At 50.3% G+C, this 14,151-nt stretch overlaps 1 protein-coding gene across 1 annotated transcript in view; it reads right to left on the bottom strand.

Moving 5' to 3' along the window:
- Positions 1-10,375, bottom strand: part of PTPN1 (protein tyrosine phosphatase non-receptor type 1) — a 143,471-nt gene extending 133,096 nt beyond the window's left edge. The window contains exon 1 of the mRNA XM_057529486.1: positions 10,126-10,375. The gene's annotated coding sequence lies outside the window, so the exon portion shown is untranslated. The remainder of the gene's footprint in view (positions 1-10,125) is intronic.
- Positions 10,376-14,151: the final 3,776 nt, after the last annotated feature.

Here is a 14,151-nt window from a genome sequence, read left to right as displayed (position 1 = left end):
AAAGGTACAAATTTCCAGTTATAAAATAGATAAGTCATAGGGATGATTTATCCAGTTATAAAAAAGATAAGTCATAGGGATGTAATGTATAGCATGGCAACTATAATTAATAATACTGTATTGCATATTTGAAAGTTGCTGAGACAGTAGATCTTAAAAGTTCTCACCATAAGGAAAAAATGTGTGTAACTATGTAGGGTGACAGATGTTAACTAGACTTATCGTGGTTATCATTTCACAATATATACAAATATCAAATCATTACATTCTACACCTGAAACTAATATAATGTTATAAATCAATTATACCTCAATTAAAACAAACAAAAAAAAGAGAAGTCTTGAGTTGTAGTTGGTTTGTTCTCCTGCACAACTCTGGTGTGACCTCTGGGTTTCACCTCCAGGCATTTGCATGTAATTTTCCTCTGCCTAGGTAGCCCTTCCACCACTTTGTCCCAGTTAATATCCCATCCCCATTCACATCTCAGCTTCAATGTCACCTTCTCAGGGAAGTCTTCCCTGATTTTCTAGACAAGATTCAGTACCCCCGTCAACGTCCTTACATCATTCATTCGTTCATTGTTTCTTTCCTTCACTTAAATATTCAACCACTTATCCAACAAACATCCATAGCGCACCTACCCTGCTCTAGGATTTGTTCCAGGCACTAGGGACACAGCCCCTGCTTTCATGGAGCTCACATTTGGGGATCATTCAATAAACAAGTAAACAGATAAGGTAACTTCAGATCAATATATGTTACAAAGTAAACAGGGTGATGTGGTAAGAGTGTGACTGGCGGGGGCCTCCCTGAGGAAGTGATGTTTGAATCAAGATTTGAATCAAGAAGAAGGAGCCGGCCATGGGAAGATCTGGGAAAAGCATACCAGGGAAAGGGAACAACAAGTGCAAAGGCCCTGAGGCAGGACTACCCGGCACAACTGAGAAACAGCCAGGAGGTCATTGTAGATGGAGCACAGTGCGGAGCTGTGAGCTCAGAGAGGTAGAGTAGTGGCAGGTTGTGCAGAGCCTTGAGGCTACAATAAGGACTCTGGATTTTGACCTGGGAGCAGAGGGCAGCCGTCAGAGGGTTTTAACAAGGTTTTGTATTTCTTCACAGTCTAAGCCCACATCACCTTTTGCAATTCTGCTTTTGCATGACTTTGGGAGTGGTGTCTGGTTTTTGATTGTGAGTTCCCTGAGGGGGCAGCCATGTCCCTTCTGACCCCCAAATATCTGTCTCTCTGACTCATAGTACGTGTAGGTCTCAGGCTGGGTGCCACCAGAAGCAGACACTGAGACAAGAATTCAAGTCATTTGTTTGGAAGGTGATCCCAGGAAGTAAGAAGGTGGGGACATGAAACAGGGAAGGAAAGGCAGCCAGTACAGGGTATATTTTTGAGCAGGTTACAGCTGTGGGCAGTTGGGGCTCACTCCTGCTGGGGAACTGGGACCCGTGTAGAACATGCCTCCGAAGTATTCCCACCCAGGAGTGAGGAAGTGGGTTTTTATCCACCACCTCCCACGTCACTGGTTGAGGGCTGCTGCCAGGGCATAAACTCTTGGGCACGTCCAGCCTGCCCTGCATGGCCTTAATAGGCTCTGGTGGCCAGAGAGAGCCCTCAGCAAAGAGACGCAGGCACTGGTGACTGGAAGCCATTGAACAGTGAGCAGGGGGGCACAGTCTGTATTTAAGTAAACTAATGACAGCTGACCAATAGAATAGCCGCGAAAGAAACGCCCCTGAACACGACAGCGGGGGCACCACTTCCTCTTGAATTTTCAGTGAATCCCCAGAGTTCCTCAGGGGGTTAGCTTTTGCTCCAGTCTCTTGGTTTTTGTGTGGCCAGGATGGAAGGTCCTGGAAGCCTGCCCTGCCATCCCAGGAGGCTGGGGCTCACCACATCCTGGGAAACTGGAGAGGAGAAATTTGGATTTTTCTCTAGGAAGCAGTTTCCTCAGCAGTCCACAAGTCTTTATCAGCGTTCAGCCCTCTCTTATTGGGCAGGCAGCCCTGATGGTGTGGGCCCTGCATTCCAGGAGCAAAAAAACCCTGCCCTCCTTACCCCGCCTGGTAAAATTGGGCTGCATGGGGATGCACCGTGCCCTCCGGCCACCACCCGGAAACTGGCTTGGCTGGCAACGGGGTGGGTGGGGAGGAAGGCAGAGCTGTCTGAACATGTCCCTCGCTGCCGCAGAAGGGATGGGAGACGGCAGGGGTGAGCTGCAGAAACGTGGTGAGGTTATAGTTTCCTCTTGATGCAAATCCTCTCGCCCTATGAATGGGCCTGTGCGGACAGAGAAGGTGAGTGATATAAAGATGTGGTGGAGCAGGGAGATGCCTTTCAGACGAGGAAATCAGAGAATCCTGCCCATTTCCTGGAACCCGGAGGCCTCCCACCTGCCCTGGGCTCTGGGAAGTAGTGGGCATCATTCCATGAGACCAAGTCTCCTCAACCACGGCGGCACTGTTGACCTTTGGGGATGGATACTTAATTCTCTATAAGGGGGTCTGTCCTGTGCATTGTAGGATGTTTAGAAGCATCCCTGGCCTCCACTCACCATGTGCCAGGAGCAGTTCCCCATTCCCAGTCATGACCATCAAAAGTGTCTCCAGACATTACTAAATGTCCTCTAGGGTACAAAATCGCCCCTGGTTGAAAATCAGTGCGTTAGACCCACCAGTACTTACACGAGGGTTTTTTTTGTTCCAACCCTGTATTCAGTGATTTACATGTCTCAGTCAGTGCACTGAGTCTTCACAACAAACTTATCAGGCTGGGGCATATTGCCATGCCCAGGTTGCTAACTTGTTCTCCCCTCCTTGCGGTGTTGCCCTGGTCTCATGGTACAACATGGCTCAACCCCACATCCACATTACAGCCAGTGGGAAATGGAGAGGGGAAACCTGGAAGTTGTCCAGATAGCTTAACACCACATCCCATTGGTCAAAACTTGGTCACATGGCCACATCTAACTGCAAGGAAGGCTGGGAAATGTAGTCTTTATAGGGACAGCCCCATGCTCAACTACGAGTTCATTACTATGAAAGTAGGGGAGGATACTGAGGGACAACTAGCAGCCTCAACTACGTCCCATTTCATAAACGGGGAAACTAAGGCACAGAGTGGTTAAGTACTCCTCCAAGGTCACACAGAGAATAAAAAAATAAAGTAAGAAAATGGATATAAAGTGTAGGTGCTTAAAGCCAGCCTTCTTCCTTCCCATATATCCTTTGAGTATCATCCATTGCAATTGGTCAGTTCCAAGGGTCTCCTTTAGAGGAGGATACTGAAAGTTTTCCTGCATTCCCAGGACTGATGAGTTTCCTTCGGCCCCTGAAATCCACACCCTTTAAGTCATCCAGGTGCAATCCTAAAATAACCCAAAGGTTTTTAGGATCCTTTTATCTAGTGGAGCAAAGGACCCATGGACCCTGCTTTCCTACATGCGCAGGTGGGAGATATGTTGAGGCAAGTTCTTAGCCAAAAAGATTTCCCTAAACTGCAAGGAAACTGAGGCCCAGAGAGGAGAAGGGACTTTTTCAAGGCCACACAGCTGCCTCCTGGCAGAGCCAGGACTAGGACCCCAGATGAGGAACCCTGGCGAAACACTGTCTTCCAGCTTCCAAAACCTGGGAGGCGTCACTCCTCCTCCACCTTCTCATTGCCTGTTCTCTGTCCTGTGCATTTGTTCCCTTTCCCGTTTTAATCCCTTTACCGCTGTGTTAGTGAGATTTCTGGGAGAAGCTGAGGTTTACACTTTGGAGACCATTGTTGTCTACCCAACAGCCATCTCTTGTCTTCAAAAGCAGAACCCTGATTTTGTGAAGGAGTAGGAGGTGGTAAGTCCAGCCCCAGGGGAAGGATTAAGATTGGGCTAAATCAGTCATATTATCCCATGCCTCTTGGCTACAACTCACTTTCCCAGCCTCCTTTGCAGTGCGGAACAGACATATGACCAGTTCTGGCCAATTCAATGTGAAGGGAATCCCTCCAAGGAGACAGTGGGAAAGATTTTCTTCCCAGATTAAAAGAGCTCAAAGAGAAAGGAGAGTTCCCCTGTCCCCCCAACACTTTCTCCTGCCTTGAACTCTATTAAGGATGTGATGCTAGGGACTGTGGCCCTATCTTGTGACCATGAGGTTTCAAGACTAATGACAAAAAGCCAACACACAGGATGGCTGCTGAGTGGAAAGGTTAGAGTGGCTGAATACTGGATGACATTGTTGAGATTCTGCCTTGACCCTGAAACTATCTACTTCCAGACTTTTTGTCCTCTGAAATAATTAAACGCCTTTACTGTTTAAGCCACGATTAGTGGATTATTCTGAAATTTGCTGCTGAAGGCATTCCTAATTAATATAATTAAGTTCAGCCCACCATATTTTGGTCCTGGAATTTATACCCAAATCCCAGATGGTAGGACCATCACTTATTTTTATGAGTGGCTGACACCCCTCTTTGCCTCCATGGAAGCTGATGGAGAGCAGCCCATTCAATCTGCTTGGGTCCTCGCAGGATGAATGAGGTGTGAAGAAACACACATAATAATTCTTGGGAGACTTTTGAGATGTACTCAAAAGGGTACAACATTTGCTTATATTTGGGGGTTTGGATTCTTTAATGTATTATCAACTCTCAGAGTTGCACAGCATTTGAGGAATTTTGGACTTAATAAAATGTCTGAATCAATTAGAAATGCTTGGATGCTGATAACAGAAGAATCATAATGACTAACCGTTATATGCTGAATATAACTTGCCAGCACTTTAATAAGCACTTCACTTACACTAACTCATTTATTCTTTACAACCCCACGAAGAGATACTATCTTCCCTCCATTCTCCAAATAGGGAAACTGAGGCACAGAGCTAGTAAGTGACATAACTGGGATGTGACGCCAGGTAGCTGACTCCAGAGTTCATGCCCTTAGCTGCCGCTCTTTAGAGCCAATTAGCAGTGACTTCAGCCATAAGAACGTCTGTCATTTACTTAAAAGGAAGTTTAGCACGGTGTCCCCTAACCTTACCCTTTGCCATCCTCAGCACGCTGGCTTTTGCCACCTAACTGGCACAGGATGGTGACTGAAGTCAAGCATCCCCCTGTCCCATGGCTGTATCCAAGGCAAGCAGGTAAGGCAGTGGCAGCACTGCCAGTCCTCCTTAGTGGGAGAATGGTCTCCCCGGAGCGCTCATCCAGCAAACTTCCTGTTGTGTCTCATTGGTCAGAAGCCAGTCACATGCTCCCCTTGGACCAATCACTGGCAGACTGGAATGGATGTGCCACGATTAGCTAGACCAATCACACTCCTCCCCAGGGCATGGTGTGGCTGGCACAAATTGGGGTTCAGTTAGCAAAAGAGAAGGGGGATGGCTGTTGGGTAGGCAGTCAATGACATGGATCCCAGCCGCTGACATTACTGAGTGTATACAGTGAGCTGGGCTTTGCCTTCAGCTCTTTACATAAATTGATATTATCGAGTCGTCATACTATTAGTATCCCTGTTTATGATGAACAATTTGAAGTCCAGAGAACTTAAATTGACTTGCCCTAAATCACCCAGACAGGAGAGGAGGAAGCTGGATTCACATGCAAACCCCTTAGAGACCTGCTCTCAACCCTTCTAGGTAGGGTTGCCAGAAAAAATAAAGGATAACCAGTTAAATTAGAATTTCAGATAAAGAAAATATTTTAGTATACGTATGTCCCAAATAGTGCATGGGTTATACTTATACTAAAACAAATTTATTGTTGATCTGAAGTGCAAATTTAATTGGGCATCCTATATTTTTATATGCTAAATTTGACAATCCTACTTAGGGTCACCGGGTAGGAAACCTAAGCAGTGGTGTGGGAGCTTAGCCATACTTTGTTTGCATAATAAACACTAAGAAAATTCCACAAAGAAATATGCATTCTCCCATTTTTCATGAAACCTGATCCTTCTTGGGTTATTATTTGTTTCCTTCTTTTTAAGAGTGATATGGGTACAGAGAAAATGTCCCTGCCTCAGAAAAACAACAGTGTATGTATTGTGATAAACAGCAACTGGCATTCGGCCTCAGGGCCAGGGAGGCAGTAGGGAGAGTTGGGGAGTGTGGGGCACTGGGGACTCCTTTCTTACACTCCCATTCCCAGTTGGTTGTCGCCAGGAAGAATGTGGGCCTAGCACAGTCCAATCTTTCAATGTTTTAAGGGAGGGAGAAATCTGAGTTTTTAGGTAAAATCTCTTTATTTGTGAACATTGGCTGAAATTTTATTAAAATGCCACATGGGCCAAAGGAAACATATCTGCAGGCTTGTGGGCAGCCAGGGAAAAACCTCTGCTGTTTAGTTTTGGGAGATGAGGCTGCAACTTCTGCAAGCCGGGGAGCAGAGAGGCTGGGCTGGAGGCAGCCTTGGCAATAGGAGAGTCCCGTGGGGCAAGGGACTGCAGCCAGAACTGGCTTCAAATCTCCTCTCTTCTAGATAACTGCTGTGTGATGGTGGGAAGGTTGCATAGCCTCTCTGTTTTCCAAACCATTCAGAGGCTATAATTGTATCCATCTTGCTGTGTAGCTGGGAGGATTCCACTGATGGAGTTGATGTAGGTAAGGTGCCTGGCACATGGTGAGGGCATGCTAATTCCTTTCCCTTCCCTGGGAAGGGCTCACACTTAGAAGTTTGATTTGAGTATTTCTTTTTCAGGTCCTTCCTCCTTTCCTTCCTTCCTTCCACCTTCCCTCCCTCTCTCACTCCCCCTTCTCTTCCTCCTCCTCCTTCTTCTTTTTCTTTTTTAATTAAATTGTGTGAAGATTTAGGGCCAGGCATCAAGAGAGCCAGGGGCAGGCCCTGGCTCTATTCCAACCTTGAGGTGGGACTGGGGAAAGATTCTCTTCCTCATAGGGCCTCAGTTTCTCCCTGTGTGAGAAGGTAGGTCTGATTGGAGATGCAGATGCTCTTCCAGGGGGGCCAGGGTCATGCAATTCTGTGGAGCCTTCTCAGGGAGGGATGGGGGCAGGGATGGTGGCCTTGGTGGTGATGGGAGGTGGGTGGCTGGAGGAGGCTGAGTCAGAGGGCGCTCTCAGGGCTGGGAGCAAGAGAAGAACATACCAGCACATAGTGCCCAGTGACTCGCAAGCCATAGGAAGCCAGCAGCCCCTGTCATCAGCGAGCCTGCAAACACCCTCCAAGGAGAGCTAGGTCCCTGCTTGTCTTGGATCTGACCACGGGCCCATCCCAGGGATTTGGGGTCAAAGCTCTTCACAGATCACCCTGCCAGGAACATGGAAATGCCGAGCCCCTCCTCCCGGCTTTCCGAGATCTGACCTCTGCTCACCTCCCCTCTCACCCTCCTCCCTCTTGCCAGGTCAGAGTCTGGTGAGTTTCTCGAACATGCAGTCCTCTTCCTGAGCCTCCAGGCCTTTACACAAGCTGTTCCCTCCACCTGGACTGTTGTCTCCCTCTTCTCTAGGCCTCCCCAAGATCACGTTTCCTTCTGGTTCAAATGTTAGCTCAAAATCACCTCCCGTGGGAAACCTCTGCTGGTTCCCAGGTGATCTCAGGCCCTCTTGTAGCCCCGTTCATCTTCTCCTTATGGCGCTCACAACCACCTGTGAGCTGTATTGCTCTGCTTGTGTGTTTGCTCAGTCTGTCTGTCCTTCTCTGGAGGGTGGGGACCGGGGGGTCATTTCTGCTACTACAGCCCATTCATTGAATGAATAAATGAGTGAATGAACGAAAGAACAAATGAAGCTCTCCCAAGGGTCTGGTAACTCTCCCAGGCCCAGGGAGCTCAGCGTCCTCTCAAAGGGATGTCACAGCAGGTCAGGTCATTCCTCAGCCTCAACCCTCCCATATCTCCCCACTGCACTTATGGAAAAATCCCAGACTCCACCCGGGGCCTCCCAGCGTGCCCCAGGATCTAGCCTGGCTGATCTCTGTGACCTCACTCCCTCCCCGCTGTGCCCCCTGCCCCATCCCAGCTCCAGCCACGCTGGCCTCCTTTCTGTTTCTCCACCAACCAGGTCTGTTCCTGCCTCAGGGCAAGCACGTTCTGTTCCCTGGAATACTCGGCGCCAGGCCTTCTCCTAACTTATGTCCCAGTCATGTCACCTCACAGAGGCCTTCCCCACACACACTCTTCCTCAGGTCACCCTGTTTTGTTCCTTCACAGCATGTATCACTATCTGAAATGATTTCATTTATTTTCAAGTATTTGATCCACTTTTGGCAGAGTTCAAGGCTGTGCAGAATAAAGACAGCTTTTCCCAGCTTCCCTTGCAGCTAAGTGAGGCCATGCAACCAAGTTCTGGTTGAAATTGGGAGTATGTGTGGCAGTTTCTGGAATCTTTCCTAGAGATTTAGCTGTTGCTTGCCCTTTACCCATTATCTTTCCTTCTCCATCCTGCCACCTGGAAGGCAGAGGAGAATGCTGGTGCTGTGGCCTCCATGTTGGAGCATGAGAAGGAGGACCACACCCTAGGGATGGCAGAGTGGTGAACAAGACAGAGCCTGGGACACTGAGGGCTTCGTGGAATCTCCAAACCAGCCCTGAACTGCCTATATCTGGACTTCATCACACAAGAAAAATAAACTCCCCTTTATAATGTTGATTTTTTCGAGTTAAGCTTATTATATTTTATCATGACTACATTTGTATGTCTTAAGCAGTATAGTCTCATGAAAGATGTCAGCTAGAATATATGCTGGATCTTTTTATTTTAACATGTGCTCTATAGGGCTTTGTCTACTCCATCCAGAATTTTAGTTGGAGTTACTGGAAGAGCCCTGGGCCAGAGAAGGGAGGCTACTTTCCTGAGGTCACACAGCAGGGGAGGGGCAGAGCTGGAGTGTGACCCCTGGGCCCCAGATCCTAACCCACAACCCTCTTTCTCAGACTCTCCCAGCTTGAGGTGCTGCTGGACTTCCCCCAGGACAATGGGCAGAGTGATTTACACCCACTCTGCTTTTTAGGCCATTAGGCCAAGAGGTCCTTTCTTATTTCTCAGGGGCCCAGAGCATGCTGGAACTGTGAGAGAAGACCCTGCTTGTGGGGTCTGGTGGGGGTTGAATCTCAGCCCTGCTGCTGGCAAGCTGTGCACCTCGAGGAAGACTCCAGTCTCTCTGAGCCTCAGTGTCACGATAAGTAATGCCCCAGGGCAGGGCAGGTGCCCTGCAGATTCCCTGAGGTGCCGTTTTTAGAATGTCTGACACCTCAAGAAGGATGGAGCGCTACATCCCACAAAGTGGAAATTCCTGGAGCACAGCTGGTGTCATTGGTGTTAGGAGGAAGTGGGCAACTTAGTGCAAACTTTGGAATCAGTTCTGGCTTCAAATCCTGGTCCCACACTTAGCAACTGTGTGACCCTGAGTAATTCACTTCCCTTGTTCTGGCTTTCCTAGTGTCCTCGTTGGAAAACATGGACTCACTCATTCATTCAACACGTGTGCTGAGCACCTCTCAGGCCAGACTGATTCTAGGTGCTGAGATTCGGCCGTGAACAAGTTAGACAAAGTCCTCCTCGTGGGGCTGATGATTGAGCGGGGAAGGGAGCCAGACAGCAAAGAAAGAAACATGTAGCAAGATAATAAGACACATGAAGCAAACTAAAGAGGGGAAGAAAGAGATGGTGGGAGGGGCTCTCTGAGACAGGGTAGTCAGGGAGGCCTCCCGGAAGAGGTGACACTGGGGCAGAGACCTGAATGGCGTGAGATGCGAGGTTCTAGGGCAGCTGAGCCTGGTCTCTCCCGTTACCCTGTAACTATTCCTGGGCCTCCCCCAGCTGAATTCTTCCTCAGAGCAGGAACCGTGTGGTGGCCAACTCTGTGTCCCAGGCACCAGCCCAGGGATGACTGGTTGAGCAGAGACACTGGCTCTCCCTGCCCCCTCCCCCCAAGCGTCCAGTCCATCAGCAAGGCTGCCTGTTTGGGCTCCTAAAGTTCTCTTGAATCCATCCACTTCTCTTGGCCCACCCTCATTTCCTGCCTGGACTATTGCAGTAGCCCCCTCCCTGGTCCCCCTGCTCCCACCTCGCTCTCCTGTAGTCTGTCTTCCCCACAGCATCTGCATTAGTTTCCCATGGCTGCTGTGGCAAATTACCACAAACTTAGTGGCTTAAAATGACATGCATTTATTTACTTACAGTTCAGGAGGTCAGAAGTCTGAAGTCAGTCTCTAGGCTGAAGTCAAGGTGTTGGCAGGGCTGGTTCCTGCTGGAGGCTCCCAGGGAGAAGCTGTTTCTTTGCCTTTTTCAACTTCTAGTGGTTACTTGCATTCCTTAGCTTGTGGTCCCCTCCTCCATCTTCAAAGTGCATCCTTTCAGTCTGTTTCTGTCATTCTCTCTGCCTTCTCCTCTTCCGTGGTCAAACCTCCTTCTGCCTCCATCTTATGACTCCTGTGATTACATTGAGCCCACTCAGATAATCCAGGATAGTCTTCCCAACTCAAGATCCTTAACTAAATCATAACTGCAAAGTTCCTTTTGCCATAAAAAGTAACATTCAAAGGTTGGGCAATTAAGATGTGGACATCTTTGAAAGGGGGGCATTATTCATCCAAAGGGATCTTATTAGAACCTAAGTCAGGTCCTGTGCCTCTTCTGCTTAAAATCGTCCCATGGCCCCCAGCTCCCTCAGAGAACATGCAAAGCCCTTACAGTGGCCACAAAGTCCTGCACATCTGTGTGCTTGTTACTTCTCCTCTCCAGCCACAGGCCTCCTTGCTGTGCCTCAACACTCCATGCATGCTCCTGCCTCAGGGCCTTTGCACGGTGCAATTCCCTCTGCCCAGAACCTTTCACCCTGCCTCTGCCCAAGGCTAGTTCCTTGTTATCCTTCAGGTCTCACCTCCTCAGACAGGCCCCTTTGGACACCACTCTCCCTGTAACAGCCCTTTCCTCTCCCCTCAGTCTGAACACAGTCTGAAATTTTCTTGACTGTTTATCTGTTTTCTTGTTGATTACCCACTGTCCCCACTAGACTATTATCTCTTAAAGACCTAGTAGGGCTGGTCCGTCTGGTTCTCGGCTGTATCTTCTGCACCAAGGACAGGGCCTGGCACCTAGCAGGCGCTCAGAAAATCCTTGCTCCATGAATCCCTGAGTGGCTAACTTCCAAAGGCCCTCAATGCTGCTGTGAATAAAATATAAATTCGCTTAAAGGCATTCTGACCGTCCAGGTGACTTTTTGGCTTGATCTATTACTTCAGTCAGTGATTAAAACACTGTCTTCACATGTAAAAAAGTGGCAAGGCATCATTTAGACTAGGCAAGCAAGGACTTTGAAGGGCCTGGAATAGAGGCAGGGGGTCTCCTAAGGGCAGGAGCCATCAGGAGTGGCAGTGGGGTCTCATGGGGAAGAGCAGGGTCACGGAGTGGGCGCTCAGGCAGTGGTGCTCTGTCTCTGTGCCCCGGCTTCCACATCTGCAAAATGGAGATCATAACAGACCTCACCTCATAGCAGGGTTCTCAGCCGCTGTGCTATTGGCATTTGGGGCCGGATAATTCTCTGCACGGGGGGCCGTCCTGTGCGCTGTGGGGTACGGAGCAGCATCCCTGGCCTCCACCCGTTAGATGCCAGTAGCATTTTCCCAGTCGTGACAACCCAAAATGTCCCCAGACGTAGCCTAAAATCTCCTGAGGGACAAAATCGCTGTGGGCTGAGAACGGCTGCCTCAGAGGATCATCCTGGGGGTTGAAAGAGATGATGTGGGTAAAGCAGCTGGCACAGAGCCTGGCACTCAGCAGCTGCTCAGGAAATGGGAGCTGTTATCTGGTCAAGAGGGTGGCTGGGTTGGAATCTTGGCTCTGCCACTTAACAAGTTAGCAGGTGGCACTGGGCAAGTGACTCTAGCTCTCTAAGCCTCAGTTTCTTCATCTGTAAAATGGAATAATAATAGCGCTCACTCTCTTGGGACTTCCAGGGCTATGCCCCATGCACAGTAACTGCTTAATAAGTGGGAACTCTGAGGATGAAGATGAGGATGACGGAGGCTCCTGGGAAAAGTGGGAGTGAGTGAGAGAAAGGGCACTTTGCGAGCACAACCTGGGGTCTCTAGAGTGTGTGCCCCTGCATTAATGAGGGACACATAGTCACAACTGCCCACACCCGGGAGGGCAGCTGGCTCAGACCCTCAGCCCTGCTGGGCCATTTAATAATTAAGCTGGATAAGGGGTGACAAGGCTGGAAGGCCAGCGGTGAGCGGGGCCTGGCCTTGTTTGGCTTTGGTGACGCTATGGCCCTGGGATCATGGCCTTCTTGAGCCCATAAACAGGGGGTTGGGCCTCGAGACAGGCAAGGCCGGGCCAAGGTCTCTGCCAGTGGCCTTGTGTCCGAGTCATGCAGTGGGTGGGAAGGGGGGCACTCGGCAGCAGCAGGAAAAGGGGCGCTGTGGAATGAGGGCTGTTTTTCACAGGGTCAGCTCTCACCTCCGTCTTCGCTCTGTGCATCCCGTTTCTCTCTGTCCTTCCCTACCCACCCCTCTCTTATTGACACCTCCTATTTATTGAGCACTTATGATCTGCAGAACTCTGCCAGAGTACTTCCTGTACTCCCACCACCCCTATCATGAAGAGGGCGCTCTGCCCCCTCCCCAGATGAGCAAGGCCTGTGACTACGGGTCCCATTGCTCAGGTAGGAAATCAGAGGCCTGGGGCGCTGAGTCACCCGCCCACGGGGGCAGAGCCACAGCCCAGCCCACGTCTGGGGTCTCCCCAGCTTGCACTTAACCCCATGCCCCGGGCCATCGCCTCTGCACCTCTTCCTCTGTCCTCTTCTGTCTGTCTGTCTGTCTGTCGGCCTCTCCACCCAACCCCACCCCCGCCCCGGGGCCCTGGCTTTCTCTGAACAACTTTCTATTGGTGTTTTCCTGTATCTCCGTGTCTCTCATTTTCCACCTCAATTTCCCCTTTTCGCGCTTTGGGTCTCTCTCTCTCCCTCCCTCCCTTGGGTTTCCCTCTTTCTGGTTCTGTATTTCTCTTCTTCACCTCTCTGAAGTCTCTGCCTCTCGAACTCTCTGTCTCTCTGTCTGTTTGTCTCTCTTTCCTGTTCTCTCCCCCTCGCCTCTCTCCCTCTGACCGCCCCGCCTCCAGGCCCCGTCTCCCTGCAGCCAGCCCTTGTCCCGACGCCAGCACATTATGTCCCTGGTCAGACCCTGACGTCAGGCGGGGGCCTGGCGGGCAGCCACCGGCCGCTGCCGGGCAGGCGGAGGGCGTGCGTGTTTTCCCGGTCCCTATCGCCCTCCCAGCCCTGCAGCTGGGCTTCAGTTCTCCCCGCCTGGCCTCACCTGGCTGCAGAGTGGACGGCGGCGCTCGGTGGCCGTTTGGCCTGTGAACCTGGGGCTGCACATCACTCGCCTCTCTCGCCCCTTCATCCCGACCCCAGGGCCATAAGAGACAGCTCCTGGCCCTGCCTGGTCCCCAAAGGGAGATGGTACAGCGTGGGGACAAGACCCGGGGCTGACGAATCCTGACTGTGTGACCTTGGGCAAGTCACCCAGCCTCTCTGAGCCTCATCTCTGTAAAACAAGGCCACTGAGGCACCTGCCTCTCAGGTCTGCAGGGAGGATCAACTCTGACAGGGGGCTTGCAGTGTCGGAGAGGTGCCTGGCCCACTGTGGGAACTCAGCGTCACCACAGGGTCGCACCCAGCAGTCCTCAACAGGGGAAGCCTCGGAGAGGTGCGGGGGTCTAGGTGACACCTGACTGGGGATACAGCTGGTGTTTAGAGGGTAGGGACATGCATGGGGTGGCGGGGGGGGATGGCCAGGCACGATGAAGGAACACCCCACCCAAAATACAAACAGTGCCCCTGCCGAGAAAACCTGCCCAAGCCCAGTTGGTCTCAGGCCCCATCAGAGCCTGAATAAGTGGTTTAAAAAATGTCATATTTCTTGTTTGGTTTGTTTGGTTTTCTCCCCCTCTGATGTCCAAAGCAATGCGATTTCCTTGAAGGACATCTTGAAGGGCACCTGAGCATCCTGGTTTAAAACAGACTTTGGGGTTAGACAAACCTGGGTTAAATCCAGCAGTATGGCCTCTGGCCAGTGGCTTCCCCAGCTGAGCCTCAGTTTCCTCATCTGTCAAATGGGGATAATAAACATACACACATTAGAGGCTCATTGTGAGGAGTAAGCAAAACAATGCTTCCAAAGCACAGTAGTCTTTTTTCCT

This window comes from Balaenoptera acutorostrata, chromosome 15, assembly GCF_949987535.1.
Source record: "Balaenoptera acutorostrata chromosome 15, mBalAcu1.1, whole genome shotgun sequence".
Classification (NCBI taxonomy): domain Eukaryota; kingdom Metazoa; phylum Chordata; class Mammalia; order Artiodactyla; family Balaenopteridae; genus Balaenoptera; species Balaenoptera acutorostrata.
Note: the sequence above shows the minus strand (reverse complement) of the source record. Positions and strands in the feature narration are given on the sequence as shown.